General features: G+C 39.6%; 1 long non-coding RNA gene across 1 annotated transcript in view; it reads left to right on the forward strand.

Moving 5' to 3' along the window:
* Positions 1-16,943, forward strand: part of LOC110259417 (uncharacterized) — a 248,415-nt gene that overhangs the window by 184,973 nt on the left and 46,499 nt on the right. The gene's annotated exons all lie outside the window — the stretch shown is intronic.

The following is a 16,943-nucleotide window of genomic DNA, read 5'->3' on the forward strand; positions in this document are numbered from 1 at the left end:
TTGTAAACTACTGGAGGGAGGTACCATTATTATTCCCACTTTATAGCTGAAAAAATAGAGGCTTGGAATGATTTAGGAAACTCCTCCAAAGTCACACAGCTAAGAACTGATGTAATTGGATCCCTGAGAAACACAGTTATTTAAGAGTTGGACAGCTGACTAGGAACTGGGGAATAATACTGGAAGAAGGAGGCCAGAGACATTAGTGGACAATAAGAGAGTTTGAGGAGAGATTAAAGGCTGAAAGATGACAAAGGAAAATAATTAATTTTGAAGTTTCATTTACCTTTTTAAGACCTTTTTCAGTGATATTATCATCTGGACAAGCCAGGTGGCAGAGGTTTGAAGAGTGACTGGGAGGTGAGTAAGTTGGTTGATCAGGCTATTCTTTTGAGGAGTTTGGCTATAAAGGGCAGGAGAGAGATGGAGAAATAACCAGAAGCAGACACAAAGCATGGAGAGCATTTCCAAATGGGTAATATAGATATTATGGGCTATGGGGGAAGAACGCAGTAGAGATGGAAAGAATGAAATTACAGGAGAGAAAGAAAAGTGTTGCTTGTGAAAAAGATGAAGAACACAAGTGCCTTGAGAGGTGGCAGCCAGGGTCTTGGAAACTGGTTATAATTTGGAATAGCCACTTCAAGAAATAGCAGAGGAAGCTGGCCAGGATCATGTAAAAGGATTGCAGGCTTTTGGGCTTTTGAAAATTTAAATGATAAATCTCTCAGGGACTCTGTGTGTGTGTGTGTGTGTGTGTGTGTGTGTGTGTAAGTGCATCTGTGTTTACACAGAATACTTAGCATTCTGTATGTGGAAACTAAAAGTTCATGAATGAGATTGAGCCAAAGTGGAAAGCAGGACAGAAGGACCCTAAGGATTCTGGCTGAAGTGATGCTATGGGGATGCTGAGAGGAGAGAATGAAAGAGCCATGGGGAAGGTTATGGTCAGTGAGAAGGGAGGGGAGGAGACACTGAGATCTCAGATTGAAGAGCATTGGAATTGAGGGGGTGAGATGGCTGAGACCCCAGGACTGTATTCAGAGACTTCTTGATGGAGCAACTCCAGGTGATGATGGGGCCTAAGAGGGGTTCATAAGAGTGGGCAGCTGTGTGGAGTGGAGGTGGAGATTGTTGGGTTGAGGATGTGAAAAGCTCTGCAGGCAGGTGATAGAGGTGTCACCCACAAGATGGGTGGTCAATGTCCAGGATGACAGCACCACTTGCAGTAAAGAATTATGATGTGGAGACAATGCATTCCATGAATGGGTCTCAGGGGATGTGGGCTTGGGGAAGTGTGTAAATGACATAACAGCAGCAAGATGAGTGGCTTGGCTGGGTGACACAGACCTCAAGGAAGAGAGGTCATTCCATGAAGGTGAAAGGCTAATGACCTGGAGGTGGTAAATGGAGAACTAGGGACATTCTGGAGCTATTTCCCCATTCTAGCTCTTGCTTCATATCAACTTAGATATCTATCTCTTGATTTTGCAAGTTGGAGGACACTCTAAATATCCCCAAAAGGACCAGCCTTATGCTGGTGCTCCACCCACCCTCCACCTTCCCCCATTTTCCACCTCCATACCTATCTTCCCACCAAGGGTCACTTTCTTTGAGAAAGATAACAAATGCAGATTTTCCAGTACAAGTATCTCCAAAGAAGGCTAATATTTTAAGCTATTGTTGACTATGAACTAGGGCTTGATCACTGTCCACTCAGTTAGACAACAAGAAAACCTGAGAGATGAGAAAATGAATGAGATTTTCCAGAGGGGCTCCAACAAGAAATAGTCAGGTACAGGGCACCTTCCGCTGGCCTGCTCCAGTGATGCAATCTGTAAATGGGAATTGTGACCCTGCCGTGTGCACAGGCTATGGTGAGCTCCCATGGAAAACTCAGGGGCACTGGACACATAGGTGACCCTGAGCCTGAGATAGATGCTCAGGGTCCTGGTGACAGTATAGAGCAGAGACCTGGTTTCCTGTGAATACAGTCTTTGTGCTGTTTCCACCCTTTCTCACATCTCTATCGAACTTTTTAAAAAATAAGACCAGGAGTTCCCATTGCGGCTCAGCAGTAACCTGACTAATACCCATGAGGATGCAGATTCAATCCCTGGCTCACTCAGTAGATGAAGGATCCATCGTTGCCATGAGCTGTGATGTAGGTTGCAGACATGGCTTGGATCTTGCATTGCTGTGGCTGTGGTATAGGCTGACAGCTGCAGTTTCAATTTACCCCCTAGCCTGGGAACTTCCACATACCACAGGTGTGGCCCTAAAAAGAAAAAGAAAATAGGATTAAAGACATCTTTGCAGATGAGGCAGCACAGATAAGGAGGGGTAGGGAGGTATGTCCCTATTTCTTGTGTGTTTTGTTGGATGGGAGGTAGAAGGCTCTAGGCTAGTCTTGGTTCTCTACCTACTGCCTTAGCAGATTCCTGCCCCTGCATCTAGGTACATTGGCAATGCCATTTGCAGTGAGCTCAGGGTGGCAGCGCACCAGCTCAGCACTCCAGCAGACTCCAGGGAACAAAATGCTTTCCTCTACTGATAAGACTCTCTTGTCCTACATCTTTGCCCCCAGACAGAAGTGAGGAGAGTTGAACCCAATGCCAGTGTTTGCACAGATGCTGTTCAGAGACACAGCTGAGTTGTAATGCAGATTAAGAAACCCACAAAGGGACTAGAGCCCAGGAGCTCAGAGGAGAATCCACCCGGAGACAGTAGAGAGAACCTCTGCTCTCCAAATGTTTCATCATCGTCCTGGTTATTTTAGAGGGTCACATCTAACCAGAAGTAGGTAAACTGAGAGGTAGCAAAGCAAATATGAAACTTCTGAGTGCCTAATTTTATTGGGTGGCAAAATATGCTGGGCATTGAGATGTGCCTTGGGTAGTTTGAACACTACACACAAGTACCACGGATAGTTTGGTCCTTGTTTTGTCCCCCAGAGGTACAGATTGATTGTTCACAGGGGCGGGGGGGTGGGGGGTGCTGGGGCAGGAAGAACTCTGGATACCCAACACTCTAGTACTTCCTGCCCTTGCATCTCTTGGAGACTCAGCCAATGATGTTGATCGGGGTTTCCCTCATCATCTTAGTTTATCAAACCTTCACATTATAAAGAGCGTTCCTTCAGCAGGTGGGTCCACATTTTCACAGGTCTCTCCATTGCAGACAAAACAGGTCTAATTTCAAGTCTCAAGCCAGAAGAGCCATCGTTACGGCTCTTACCGCGGGAAAATGGGGAAGGGGAATGAGAAACCAAGTAGCAGAGAGGGACTGGCTGCGATCTCTTCTTTAAAGTTTCTCCTAGTCCCGCTAGAATTCACTTGATGTTTGTCCTTTCTGAAGACTTCGCATTTTGTTCATATATGCAGTCGGTCACAACGAAGACATTTTTCTCTTTCATATAATGTGAAACATTAAAAAATAATAGTCTGGTGATGCATTGAGGAGGTTTGCTTTTCCTAGTGTGTGGTTCTTGGCCCAGAGTATATGATGGTTGGAAAAAAATCAACACAAGGCTTCTCTGTATAATATTATGTCTCTGGTAGAGAGTGGTTTGGAGGGTTTTATGGAGCATGGATTCTAAAGGTAAAAACCTTTAACGAGTCACAACTCGGACTGATGAAACCTTACATTTCAAACCTTAGATAAATAAATGAAAAAATTTCCGAAGGAGAGCGAGTTTCCAAGCGTTCACATTTGATTTAAATATTGCCTTTCAGATTTTCTAAGTTTGATATTATTCCCCCTTTTTGGTAAGGAATTCATCAAACAAGCACACATCATGCTGGTAACACATGTGTCTTATTGATATAATATTTTACTATTAGGATTTATGTCCCTTCTACAATGACTTGTCACTCTTTAGTTTTCCTCAAGAGAATTGATTTGCTAAAGATACTCGAAGCAACCCTCCCCATTAAACTTCTCTGCCTTTTATATTTACTGGTCTTCACTTACTTCATAGCTTATGTTCTTTCTCCTTACATAACATCTCATATATTCAAAGAATTCTGTAAAGCCCATCACTTGTCTGTGGTAAGCAAGGCTTAGCATGCGCATAGATTTTACATATACCCTCATGTTTTAAAAGAGGATGGAGGCAGAAGTAACAGGTTCCAGAGGTACCGATGGCTCTTCGTAAGGGATCTTAATGTAAGGGTGTGGATGTGGTAAAGAGGCTGCAGCACTTGATTCGGAGGCTAAATTAGCATAGTACATGATGACATTTGGCTTCCTTAAGGTCTCTCTCTACAGAGATGAGGATTTATTGTAAGAGACTTAGGAGTCATCCCTGACTCCTCACTTTGTCATTATCTCCTGCCATCCATTCATTTCCAAATACTGGTTCATCTACACTATTCCTTGAACCCAGGCCCAGTTAGCCTCCCACATTGCCACCATTCCCGGTCAAGCTGTCATCCAAAGTTGAATTACTTCTAAGCTGCCTTGGCTGCCTGTGGTTGCCTACCCTTTCCAATCCATTCTCTGCTGTGTCATGATGAAATCTAAGCCTGGTCACTGATCCTTCCTGATGAAACATCTCAGTGGACTTTTCATTGCCTGCTGAATGAGAACAAAATCCTTACAAGGCTCACCAGGCCCCAAGTGATCTGCACTACTCCTACCTACAACCTCATCTTTAGTTAGAAGAAAAAGCAAACCTGATGAGAGAGAGAAAGACGTTTGGATAACAACCAAAAAGGACAAATGTAATATTTTTTTGACATAGAATGCAGTCAGAGAAAGATACAGATGCAAATACAAGTAGAAATTTTAGAATAAACCCATATAGTTCCTGGTACAATGCTAAATTTCCCCCTCCTAATCTGCTTTCTCCCCTGGCTTTACTTGCAGCTCTTCCCTAAAGCCTCAATTCGGGGTTCCCTTAATGTCCATGTAAGGTCAGCAAACTGAATCCTGAGTGGTCCAATAGAAATACAGTGTGAACCAAATATGTGCTCTTAAATTTTCTAGTAGGAACATTTTAAAAAGAAAAAAATGTGTTCCCTGGTGGCTCAGTGGGTTAAGGATCCAGCGTCATCTGCTGCAGGGCAGGTTTGAGCCTTGGCCCAGGAACTTTCACGTGCTGTGGGCATGACCAAAGAAAAAGAAAAAGAAAGAAGTGTATTGATATATTTTATCCAAAATATAATCATTTCAACATGTAATATATATAACAGTTATTGAGGTAGTTTACATTAATGTTTTCATACTGAGTCTACAAACACTAGTGTGCATTTTACACTTAGAGCTTTCCTCACTTGTACTAACCTCACCTCAGGTGTTCAATCAGTAGTCACGTGGCTAGTATCCACGCTTCTGGACAGAGTAGGTCTAAGTCATTGGTAGAGCACTGCAGGTTGTCCCGACCTAATTTCCCATTCCTCACTTATATATATTTTGTTTTTTAGGGCCACACCCATGGCATATGGAAATTCGCACGCTAGGGGTTGAATCGGAGCTGCAGCTGCCAGCCTACACCTCAGCCACAGCAATGCAAGATCTAAGCTGCATCTGTGACCTACACTGCAGCTCACAGCAATGCCAGATCCTTAACCCATTGAGCAAGGCCAGTGATGGAACCCATGTCCTCATAGATACTATGGATTCATTACTGCTGAGCCACAATGGGAATGCCCTTCACTTACATTTTTAAATACTCTGTGCTTTACATTCTGGTGTCTTTATAAATTAAGACTGTCTCTGTGAAATTAAGGAACTAGAGTCGTTTCCCTAGAGGGCTATGGAGCAGTGCTCTTAAATTTTCTAGTAGGAAGATTCTTATTTTTCTTCCAACAAAATGGCCTGTGGGTGCATTGCCCATCTGTCATTTATTTCAACAATTCACAAATTCTTAAGAGGAGATCTGGAGGAATCCCCCTAATTGTAGTTGCCCTGAGAATATTTGCATTCTAAAGTGTCAAAGTAGTGATGCTTATCTAGTGAGAGACTTAAAAATACCTTGCCTACAGAAGGTATTCATGGTTCCTTGTAAGAATCCTAACATATAAAACTAGAAGGGATCATGATTATTACTGAATGCAACGCTGCATGGTTAAGCTTGGTGATGATGGAGATACAGTCCAGTAATAGCAAATAGCAAGGACATCTAGAATTTAGGTTCTTGAGTTTCTGAACCAGTGCTTATTCTGTCTGTTATGCAATGTGGGTATTGATGATTCACAGGACTGTGAGACCCAGTGAACCATGTTTCTCTTACCTCTAATTTCCATCAAGGGCTATACAGCTTGATTGCTCAGCACACATGATTGGTAAATGCAAATGTCACCTAGGTTAATAGAAAGGCAGTGGGCAACTGAGTATTAAGCCAACTATGCCCAAAGCAGCATGTCTTTTGGCAGTAGCTAAGTCAGGAATGTAGCCAATCTTGAACCAAAATAAGGCCTACAAATTGTTGCTCTTCCTCTAAATAAAAATGCTCCTTCCTCATGCCTTCCACTCCACTCTTTTTCTCATTTAGTTATCAGTGAAGAATCTCTGTACACAATAGTAGTCTCCTTTTGGTGAGACTAACTGCTCCTCAACCCTTGAGCCACCACCAATGTCCTGGTCGGAGAGGGAGAACTGTCCAGATATATTCAGTTTTTGTTACAAGCTGCTTTTTTTTTTCAAGTGGGTTTTTCTCATTTGAAAAGCACCAGACCCCTTATTTGTACCACTTGTTAGTCAGGTGTGAGGAGTGCTGTCATTACTAGCAATAGCTTCCCAGGACCTTTCCTTATCTAGGTTCAAGAGTCGCATGTTAACTAATCTGAAAATTACTTCCATATAATTAAGTTCTCTTTTAGGTGAAAAATAATAAACAATGAAGCCTGCCTAGGAACTACTTGCTTATTTTTAAACAGACTTAATGGACACAGGATCTTGAAAAGATGTGAGTAGTGATTGGTCTATGCCTGACTAATTCTAAGTCATGAAGTGGAGAGCATGCAATTAAAGAGCTCAGACCTGAGCTGTGAGCTAGACATGCTACCTCTCATCCATACATGCAATGTAATTGTGAGGTCGGAAAGGCATGAGATGCCTCTGTGGAAAAACCTCAGAGAATCACTGGGGCGTGGATTCTGTAGTGATGTGCTTCCTTGCAGCGTGCCACTGAGGCAAATGGAGAAGGAAGCCTGGGACATTAAAGCATAAAAGAGCCATTAGTACTGTCCTCTTGGCCAGATGCTTTTTAAAGATTGCTCTGAAGATTTCTTCCAAAGAAGATTATCTGATGATCGACTGGTCACTTGAATAATTGGAAGCACATTTCTTTATGAGCATGGTTTCCTTTGGGTTGGCCACTTAGAATCCTGGGATGTCAGAGTCCTACCATTGCTCAGATGGTGAGCAGAGGGACACAAAGCTTTTGTGACTTAAAAAGAGCCCCTCAGCTGGGACTGAAATCCATATCTGTTCATAATAGTGCCTCAAAACCAGAGGACCTGGCTTGTTGCAATTGGTTTTATTCATGTATTAGGAGAGATACTTTGTGATGAAAATGTCAAAAGAGAATGTCCCAGATTCTCCTCGCCAGAAAACTATCTAAATACATACCAGACATTACTTTTATCTAGTCTTCATTGAATGTGACAGAGTACACACTTAGAATGTATACTAATTCTGGCTTTAAGCCTTTCCAACTTAGATATAAATAAGCCATTCAAACCACAGATGAGGAAACTGATCGGCCCCAGCCAAACCAGCCTGGGGATAAACTAGATTTGAATAATAGCAACAAAGTAGAATTTATTGACAGTTCCCATCTAAAAGAATGTGGGGCCTCAGTCCCCTTAGATTTCTCCCAATTACTTTAAGAAATCCCTTGAGCTTATTTCCGTAGTTATTGTATAAGCCATACTCCTGGATGCTAGGCAGAGTCTTCTGTTTTTTCCAGCACACACTTGCAAATGTGGTTCTCCTGGTACCTCACTGCACTCTTGCTTTCTCATTTTTTTGTCAGTCCCACTTCTGGTCTGTCTATTATCGTGATGTTGAGCTCTCTGGACTCCATCTGACCTGTATATGTCCTGTGGGACTTATTAGACATAGACCAGATAGACTAGTCAGGCTGCTCTGAACCCTCCTGCTTTGCATCTTGTGTTGGGTTCCCCAAGTCCTGGTTTAGTATCCTGTTGGGTGAAGGGAAAATTTCTATCCTACCTGGTGCTTCCCTGTTCCATGGTCACAAGGCTGGGCTACCTCTTGCTGTCAACATCATCCAGTGATCTGAGTGAAATGCATAGTCACTCATCTTGTGCCTTCTGTCTCTCAGAGACTTCATGGGGCAAGACTCTTGTGCATACCTGAGGTGGAGGGAAGAGCTGGAGGACAGTATACATCCTAGCTGTGCTCGTACCATTGCCTTTGGTCCATAACTTGAGTCAATCATATTTTTCCCTCCTTAGGATATGTTATTTCTCATAGGGCTCTTCATTTCCTCAGGCAAACATTGTCTTTGAGCCCTGCGCACCCCGCCATGGTGCTCAGACAGGTGCAGATTTTTGTGAGGCCCATGGCTCAAGTCCCTAAGTTGAGGATACTTCCTTCTAAAATAACAAAAGAATGCATTTAATGGAAAGAAATAGCTGATTTCTATCAGAATTCAAGACACATAGAGACTTTTTGATCTATAGTTAATTTCTTTTGGTTCACAGTTATCCACAAAATTTGTAGTCAATAAGGTATTTTTGGAGTACAATGTATGAGCCATGGAAAAGTGTAGTCACTAGTGTGTTCCTATATTACCGGCAAACAGCTCCCTAGAGGGCAAAAACCCTGATTTTTAGCATTTATTGATTTCCATAGTATAAAGACTCCCACTAGTGCTGATTTTATGCCTCAATAAACATCACTGAAGATGGAATTGGGAAGAGACACTCAGGACCACACCGTTAGATAGTATTTTCACCACACAGAATCAATAGTTATAAATAACCTCAAGGGCACAGATACTAGTAAAATATAGGAAATGGTGAATTTTGAGTATTTGTTAACTTTGCTTAGAATATAATTTATTTAATTGTAAATTTACGTAACTTTTTAATATAATTATTTTTATTTTTTTCCAATATAACTTTTTAATAATGGCTGTGTTGAATAACTGCTCACAAAATTCTTGAAAATGTAGCAATCAGTTTGTACAAGCCAGCACAGCCTGGCTCCAGCACTCCACTGGGTGTAATATAATGAGGCAAGTCTAAATACTAATCTTCCAGAGCTGTGTAAGCTAGCACTGCAGATTGTCGTGAGGGAAAAATGCATGCATATGAAATAAAAATGTCTAGCATAACTCCTGACACATTGGTGCTCAATAAATTCTGGGTGAATCCAGAATAGTCTTGGATGGTGGAAGAGGCAGGAATTAGTCTGATACCCTGAAGCAAGTCAGAGCTTTCACCTTAATAATTCTGAGACTGTGTGCATATTGTGTTCTGCTCAGAGTAGTTCAAATCTTGCAGTTAGAGACCGAGAAGAAGGAAAGAGAGACCAAATGACATCATTTCACTTATGCTCCTCAAATGGTCCTCATTAAGTTGACTGCACAGACTATAAAGAGGGATTTTAAGAGCCTGGAAAAGTTGAAGGCAGACAGTCCCTTGTTCAGAGGATGAAATGGGGTAAACCATAACATATGTACCAAATAATATAGTCTTTGTTTTACATAATAACTTATTTTCTTCCCTCCTCTTCCTGGACATGGAAGAGACCTAACTCAAGGTCAGTTCTCAGTACCCCTGAAAGCTGAAGAAAGGGCAGGGCTGCTTTGACGGCTTCTCTGGCAGGCACATGGCTGGAGCCCACTGCACAGTGGCAGTCTCGCCAGTTAAATTACGAGGGCTGCTTTGATGAGAGGAGGTTTGGTGCTTTATGAGGCTCTGATAGCATTCAGCGTTGAAACCGTTAAATTTGCATCTGCGAAGGCCCTGGTCAGGAAAAGGTAAAAAGGTCAAATTTTCATAATGGTTTTCAGAGCCAAATTGGTATCTTTCCTGAGGGGTTGGCTGGAAAACATTCAGCTTTTTGTTGTAATAGAGGTCTCGCTTAATTGAAAATCAGTGAGATAAAGAGATCTTTTAGCAAGAGTACTTAATACTTAAACTCATTGACAGATATTTTCCTACTAATGATTGGGACTAGTGGCTAAAAATAGTGCACTTCTGTGAACAGAATGAATCCCCACGATTAAACTTGTGGAGATCTGTTCCCTGAGTTCATCTTCACTGATACTGTCCACCTAAGGGGCTAATTGCCACCCCCCCCCCCCATGAAGGGCAGTGTGGCAACAGACATAAAGTAAATTTTTCAAAATTGTTTTAGATGTAACCCCAGAATTGGATAGGGATTTTATAATTTCATTGAGCCAATGCCAGTTTATTTTAAAATAAAAAGTTGCTGTCCTAATTGTTCTTAACTTGAGTTTTCCCAAGAACTGTCAGTTCTGCTACAGTGTGACCTTAAAAACACATGCGGAGTTCCTGTCGTGGCTCAGTGGTTAAAGAATCCGACTAGGAACCATGAGGTTGTGGCTTCGATCCCTGCCCTTGCTCAGTGGGTTGACGATCCGGCGTTGCCGTGAGCTGTGCTGTAGGTTGCAGACGTGGCTCGGATCCTACGTTACTGTGGCTCTGGCGTAGGCTGGCAGCTGCAGCTCTGATTCGACCCCTAGCCTGAGACGTCCATATGCCACGGGAAGCGGCCCTAGAAAAGGCAAAAAGACATTAAAAAAAAAAAAATTGCAAGGGTTAGACTTCCCATAGTGGTTCAGTGGTTAACGAACCTGACTAGGAACCATGAGGTTGTGGGTTCGATCCCTGGCCTTGCTCAGTGGGTTAAGGATCTGGCGTTGCCTTGAGCTGTAGTGTAGGTCGCAGACATGGCTCAGATTCCATGTTGCTGTGGCTCTAGTGTAGGCTGGTAGCTACAGCTCTGATTAGACCCCTAGCCTGAGACGTCCATATGCCACGGGAAGCGGCCCTAGAAAAGGCAAAAAGACATTAAAGAAAAAAAAAAAATTGCAAGGGTGGAGTTCCCATTGTGACTCAGTGAGTTACAAACCCAACTAGTATCCCTGAAGATGATGGTTCCATCCCAGGCCTCACTCAGTGGGTTAAGGATCTGGCATTGCTGTGAGCTGCAGTGTAGATCACAGACATGGCTCAGATCCCATGTTGCTGTGGCTGTGGTGTAGGGTCTTATTCGACCCCTCTCCTGGGAACTTCCTTATGCCACAGGTGCAGCCCTAAAAAGCAAAAATAAATAAATAAATACTATGAGGGTTAAGTTACAGCACTCAAAAAAATTTTCAAGGACATAATAAAATAATAATAATAACCTTATGAACCTGGTAGCATAGTTTTACACATGTTAAGTGGTTAAGAAATGTATAGATACCAAACTAAACATGGTTCTTTGTCTTGATGATGAGCTGAAGTTGGCTTGCGGCAGTGGGCATTACAGAAGTTACAGCTTGTGAGTTACTGTGAAGTGGTAGAAGAGGGGTTATTTGAAATGGGATGGAGAGTTGTAACACCAGATGTACTGGTGTGGCTCATAACACACTCAGGGAACTGAAGTAGCTGGTGATGTTTAGGAACTGAGACATGTGCATGTGTGTGTTTTGTGTATTCCTGCTCATCTCATTGTTGAGGTAAGGGCAATTTTTGGTGTTTATCTACTGTTTCTTGAAGTCAAAATTACACATAAAACATGAAATCTGCATTATGCTAAAATTGTTTCCTGGTACCTCAATTGCTTTGAAATAAATTTGCATTTTTCAAACCAAGCATTAGAGTAGAACTGTCTGTACACTTGGTGTACTGAAGTGATAAAATGTCCAGATAATTACTGGAAAGGGAAGAAAATTCCACTTCTAATTATAATGTCATTAAGGATTTCCAAGACTTTGGGTCATGGTGAACTTGGTTCCTGAGTTCCTTTCTACAGCTGGAAAGTATGTTAAAATTTTGGCAAGATTTTCTCCTCTTTGTTTCCCAAATATAAATTGATTAAACTTAAAAATAAGTAAAATCTTCTAGATTTTGACTTAAAGACAGTATAAAAGTAGTGTCAGATGTGGGCTAAAAAGAATTAAAATAATAGATTTATCATACTTTTAGAAAAGAGATTGGGCATAAAATATTTATGGTTTTTTAAAAATTTTGTTGATTATCTTACCAAGATTCTGGTCTAGCATGTAAGGAAGATAAGAACATATATGTGGTGGAAAAATTGCTTTTTTTTGGGAAGGAAATTGATGTTTATTATATTTTATTATTAGAAGTATTGTACCTAATGAGGTAGATGGAAATATAAACAGATTGAGTGTTAGAGTACATTATTATGGAATAGGAACTGGAGCGTATGGTTGATTGGTTCATGTAGGTAGAAACAGAGTCCTAATAAAACAAAGGCCGTTAAGTTCAGTTCCTATTTCCTAATTCACTCTTTCCATCTATACAGATGGCTCGACTAACCAGACCTACAATCTTCGAGTACATTTTATTGGTCACAGAAGAAATTTATGAAATTATACATTGTTCAAATCTGTTGAAACTCTCTTGCTTATAGATCAATAGTGTAAAAGAATTCAACTCAGATGTCTAGGCAATGAGGCTATAGTAATGCCTATTAGACATGGCTATAATCACAGATTTATTTTTGTATAACTGGTCTCAGAGCTCAAACACTGAACTATTATGTGGTGATACACAAATTATGGGGAGAACAGCACCCGATGATTTTCTTGTTCCCAACTTAAAGTTGTTAACCCCCAGAGATAGTGGGATAAGAAGTGGCTATAGACAAAAAGTCTGAGTTGGATGTTAAAACATTAAAAAGGTGCATTTTTCTAGACATGAGAAGATGATGGCAACAATGATAAAAAGAGGGAGTTATACGTGGGTGGATTAAACTCCAAAAAAGGAAGACACCAGGGGTAAAACTCACTCTTTTTCTCACGGCCAATTGTGAACAATAAATTAGTGAAAAATTGAAGGGGAAAGCTCTCCATTTTTTAATGAAACAGAGAAATAACCACAACCTCAAACCACAAATTGTAAAGCAACCCTTCCAAAAACTGGGAAATCTACACCAATCAAAACAAGAGGGAACTGAGTGCCCAGACAAACCTCTTCAGACATCAGGCAGGAGACACATTTTCTTAAAAGTCAGTGTTACAGTCCTGAAAGTCTCAGTCAGTGATCCTTTAAATAAAGAGATAAGAGCTCCAGACTGGGAAAACCTAGGGAATGTAAGACTATTCCTTGTAGACATCTAGCTCAAATAGCTCAGAAAGGCCAGGACTTACCTCTGCTCCAGCCTCTTAGCCTAGGTAATTTATAGAGCAAAGAGAAAACAATCTGGCATATGAAGGATTTTACTGTGAAGAAGGCTGGATTTTTGAATGCCCATCTTGAAGGAAGAGAAATATGCACCAGATAAGAAGAGAAAACAGACACAATGAAAAAGTGTTCAGTGTAAACCTAGGTTGGAGAGTTTTCGGTTGGTTTATTCAAAAACTACTTCAAACCTTTTTTTTTTTGGTCCCAGAACCACTGCCCTCTATTGGGATACAGCAGTGAAGAAGAGAAATATTTCAATCTTTATAGAGATCCCAGAGATGGAGATGCATTCATATTACCAACTCAAGAACACTCTGCCTGACACTATTTTTAACAAAAAGTGGCTCCATCTAAAGATGAGTAATCATTAGGAAAAAAATGAAATGATCATACACCTGAGAAGTGAATAAAAACAAAGCAAGAAAAGAACTTAAGCAACAGGCAAATGAAGAACATGTTTTAAATTTTATCAGTATAAGTATTAATTTCACATCAATAAAATAAAAGCATATTTTTATTTCCCAGGGAGCAAAAATGAAGTTGGAGGAGTTCCTGTCATGGTGCAGCAGAAATGAATCCGACTAGGAACCATGAGGTTGTGGGTTTGATCCCTGGCCTCACTCAGTGGGTTAAGGATCCAGCATTGCCGTGAGCTGTGTAGGTTGCAGACACGGCTCAGATCTGGATTTGCTGTGGCTGTGGCGTAGGCTGGCAGCTGTAGTTCCAATTAGACCCCTAGCCTGGGAACTTCCATATGCCGTGGGTATGGCCCTAAAAAGACAAGATACAACCAAAAAAAAAAAAAAAAGATGGAAAACCTCTTCAAACGCTAAGGCGGCCCTAAAGGTGTTGCCAGCACCATAAACATGTGGCCATGGATTTTAATAGCTACATACAGCACAAAAATAAGGCTTCACGTCTGTGCAAGGTGAGAATTAGAACTAAGGATGCTGTAGGAGAGGCAATAAAAATTTATGCTTTTTTTGAAAAGGGAGACAACAAACTTATTTGTCTTTAGAGTGCAGAAAAGAAATTCTCTCCTGAGAGTTTGTAATTATAGGCCAGCCATTATGTGAGTTTGGAGTTTTAAATTTGGACCACCTGTGCAAGTCCAGGAATCCTATAATAGGAAATTAATTTAAAGTGATCCTTAATGTTCCAGAGTTCCCAGAGGCCACAAAGGAAAAACTTCTCTGGAGGAATGTCTCCAATGCTTAAGCCTTCATGATTCCCACAGACATAGATCACCAAACTAGGAGCAACATGCCCCACTTATAAACAACCAAACAAATCCCACTAATTAGCAGAAATTAAAGTTCAAAGGACTTAAAATTTTGGAAGTGTCCTGTAAGAAACACAAAGTCATTATCATTATTGAAATAAATGAGTGAAGCTAAGAGACTAGAAAAGCAAAGCAGAGGAATTAAAGTTCAAAGGACTTCAAATTTTGGAAGTGTCCTATAAGAAACACAAAGTTATTATCATTATTGAAATAAATGAGTGAAGCTAAGAGACTAGAAAAGCAAATTAGAAAAAAGAACTTACAAAAATGAAAATAAAAAATTAATGAACAGTTTATGTGGTTGACTAAATACAATTAAAGGAAGAAACAATAAACTGGAAGATAATTCTGAGGAAATCATTGGGAACATACATCAAAGAGAGAGGGAAAATATGAAAATGAGTTAAACATAGGGAGGGTGGTAAAATGAGAAAATTGAAATTACCTAATTGGAGTTTTTAAAAGAGAAAATGATAGGAGCCAATATTAGAGATAAATGGCTAAGAAGTTTTTAGAACTCGAGAAACATCAAAGATTCAGGTATCCCAATAAATCCCAAGAATACATTAAAAAAAATACACATCAACATGCATTGTAGTGAAGCTACACAACAGCCAAACCAAACTAGAGATTTTAAGAGCACTTGGGGAGAAAAGAAGCATTATATATAAAGCAAAGGGTTATAGTGATAACTGATTTCTCAGTAGCAACAGAAGTCAGAAGATAGAGAAATGATATCTTCAAAATGCTATCAGAAGAGTATTGTCAAATTAGAATATTTTTCCTGTAAAGCAAAATAGTCCGTTTTCAGCAAGTCAAAGTGGATATGAGTAATCAAAATTAGATCACAAATGGACTTTCACAACAAAACCTTCTAGATGTACTCTGAGAAAAAAGAAATTGAACCCAAAAGGACTCAGAGTCAAGAGAGAAAGATGATGAAAGCCATTTTAAAACATGTGGGTAACTCCTAAAAATTATTGAGCATGGACAACAATAATGATTCCTTTAAAACAAGAGTTCAAGTATAGAAACATACACAACAATACGATGTAAGATGAAATTGGACTCTGGGAATTAGTGTTACAAAGTTTTTGTATTGTATGGGAGGAAGGTGAAGATGGTTAACTTAAAAATCACTGTAACAATGTTGGGGGGGTACCAAATGTTGCGTATAACTTAAAAACTAACTTTAAAAAAAGAAAGAATGGAAATAAAATACCAGAAGCAACCCCCTAAAAAAACTGAGAGCAGGGAAAAGAATCACAGAAAAAAACAGGACAAACTGTAAGTACAAAATGAGATGGTAGAAATAATAACAAATAGATCAGTAATCATAATATATATAAACAGACCAAATACTCTAGTCAAAAGATTGACATTATCATACTGGCTTTATTAAAAAAATCAAATCCCATGATGTTTGGAAGAGATATACCTAAAAGATAAAAACACAGAAAGAAGTGTTAAAATTAAGCTATAGAAGAGAATATACCTGGCAAACACTATTCAAAATAAATTGAGTATAAATTAATGCCACACAAAATAGACTTTAAGACAATAAAATATGAGTAATAAAAAGGGCATAATGACAAAAGTTCCATTTTATCAAGAGAATAATATATTTATAATTTTGTATACGTGGAAATATATGACATTAAAAAAGCAGTTTTAACATAAATATAATGAAAAGTTAGGAATGTATATGTGTATGTGCTACTGGCTCACCTTGCTGTACAGTAGAAAATTGACAGAACACTGTAAACCAGCTATAATGGAAAAAAATAAAAATTGTTAAGAAAATATAATAAGTTGATAAGTCTACTTTCATAGTAGATTTTATAATACCAAAATTATAACTGATAGAGTATAAAAAGTTATCAAGAACATAGATTTTGGAATGGTGTGATTAGCAAAGTCTCATCTAACAGACATATACAAAAACCTGCCCCTCCAAATATATTTCACAATATTGTTAAGCACAAATGGAATAATTATAAATCTTTACCATGAATTAGGTCATAAGGCAATTCTTAACAAATTTTAGAAATCTTTTATCACATGATACATTCTCTAACCACAAAATTTTGGGTAGCAGTCAATAACTATAAGATAACAAAAAAGCCCACATATCTTTAATTTTAAAACCTACTTCTAAATACTTTATGGTCCAGGGAAGGAATTGATATGAATTTATACAAATTATATGAATTAATAGGCCAAGAAAGAATTAATAGGAATTTAAAAGCAAAATTTTAAATTAAGTGATTAAAACAAAAACTAATTAAAATAAAAACTAA

The sequence above is a fragment of the Sus scrofa genome, chromosome 2 (assembly GCF_054392235.1).
Source record: "Sus scrofa isolate SSC_HxYL_T2T_F1_AM1 chromosome 2, Sscrofa_HxYL_maternal_Yorkshire_Landrace_v2.0, whole genome shotgun sequence".
NCBI lineage: Eukaryota > Metazoa > Chordata > Mammalia > Artiodactyla > Suidae > Sus > Sus scrofa.